Source organism: Dunckerocampus dactyliophorus, chromosome 1 (genome assembly GCF_027744805.1).
Source record: "Dunckerocampus dactyliophorus isolate RoL2022-P2 chromosome 1, RoL_Ddac_1.1, whole genome shotgun sequence".
In the NCBI taxonomy this organism is placed as follows: Eukaryota; Metazoa; Chordata; class Actinopteri; order Syngnathiformes; family Syngnathidae; genus Dunckerocampus; species Dunckerocampus dactyliophorus.
The window spans coordinates 39,336,038-39,336,462 of record NC_072819.1 but is presented as its reverse complement, the minus strand read 5'-3'; positions in this window follow the sequence as shown (position 1 = coordinate 39,336,462).

Here is a 425-nt window from a genome sequence, read left to right as displayed (position 1 = left end):
GGGGCCTCCCCACTATTTGAGAAGCACTACTCTAAACGAATCAGTTTTTCCCATAAGAAATGGTATAAAACCAATTAATCTGTTCCAGACATCCAAATATTTGAACACAAACACGTTTTTATAGTTTTACAATGATAGTTTTACATTTACAGAAAACAATTGGAAATGCATGTAAATGACAAATGAAACAGCTAAATTAACATTTACCGTCACTTTTACCTTTATAGAAGACGTGGCAAAGACGGCAATGTGGTAGCGAGGTCCACTCATACACCACTTTCGTTTTGCTGAGTTTCTCACCTTTATCAAAATGCTTGCATTTACAGCGTTCTTTGGCTCTATGGTGGGTTATTTTGCAGCCATGATCAAAAGACAAGCAGAGACTTGCGGCGTAAGTGTGTTATTTTGTGCTAAAATACATTAAG